General features: G+C 39.3%; 1 non-coding gene across 1 annotated transcript; it reads right to left on the bottom strand.

The window, feature by feature from the left end:
- Positions 1-584: 584 nt before the first annotated feature.
- On the bottom strand, positions 585-692 carry TRNAL-CAA (transfer RNA leucine (anticodon CAA)). The gene is made up of 2 exons: positions 655-692; positions 585-630 (listed from the first exon to the last, which is right to left on the bottom strand). It is a non-coding gene; the product is annotated as a tRNA-Leu (tRNA).
- Positions 693-1,226: the final 534 nt, after the last annotated feature.

Below are 1,226 nucleotides of genomic sequence, written 5' to 3'. Positions count from 1 at the left end.
TGAATTTCAAAAGCTAAACAGAACCCCTCCAACATATTACCTATCAGTAACACAGGTTATTTATATTTTCCGTGCGTGAATATGTGTATCCATGTTTGCCCAAAATAACAAACACTTCCTTCCACTGCTACAAATAGTTCTATGGCTTCTTCAGAAAACCTTTGTGCCTTTTGCTAATGCAGTGTTCATGGCAAGAGGCAAAAATGCATGATCTACCAAAAAAAGTACTTGGAATACAGTTAATTATGTGAGAAAAATTAAACAATATGTGTAAAAAAGTTTGAAATTAATTTGAAAAGATCAAACGAAAAATCTATGAAGGTACTTGAGCAACTGTTAGTCAAAACTAGGACTACTTGATGTAATATTCAGCTATTTTCAGAAGTATTTAGTATATCTGACCTTCATCAACAGGATGCTGCTTCTTTTAAATCACAGAATCACAGACTGGTTGAGGTTAGAAGGGACCTCTGGAGAGCATCTAGTCCAACCTCCCTGCTCAGGCAGGGTCACCTAGAGCTTGTTAGACAGGATTGCATCCAGGCGAGTTTTGAATATCTCCAGAGAAGGAGACTAAAGGGATGTGTCAGAAGTGGGATTTGAACCCACGCCTCCATTCGGAGACCAGAACACTCCCAGGAAGGAAGGCAGAGCCTTGAGTCTGGCGCCTTAGACCACTCGGCCATTCTGACACTAGTTATTGTAAGAATCTATCAGAGGTTAAATTAAATTCAAAACTACCTGCTGCTGCTCACTTCAAATAGGCCCTGACCAACTGAGAATGTAGATCTGCGTTAGTAGAAGTGGAAGTTGGAGCTTAACAATAACATACTGAAAGATATGCAGAACTTGGAACATGATATCACCAAATTGTTATTGATATGTTATGGCAGATGCTTTTCATGGTCCTATTACCAAACTCATAATAGGAGTTCTCAATAGGACTGGATCCGTTCCTACATGCTGTACTGGATTCACACTATAATAGTAATAGAGTCCATCAAATTTGGAATAACTCATCAGGTCAGGATGCTATAGGCAATTGCATAGCATAGTTCAAGGCCCTGGCATGATGTGAAGACCTCTACTCTGTTTTGAAAGCAAATGCTTGGGCAGAATTTGTGAACTAGATTGTCCAATTGGCAGAGGAGATTATAGGCTCTATCATTCGTGTCCAAAGCAAATACTCCCTTGGATTTCACAGAATACTTTGAGGTTGATATATC

This window comes from Rhea pennata, chromosome 3 (genome assembly GCF_028389875.1).
Source record: "Rhea pennata isolate bPtePen1 chromosome 3, bPtePen1.pri, whole genome shotgun sequence".
Lineage (NCBI taxonomy): Eukaryota > Metazoa > Chordata > Aves > Rheiformes > Rheidae > Rhea > Rhea pennata.
This window is presented reverse-complemented; position numbering and strand designations above follow the sequence as displayed.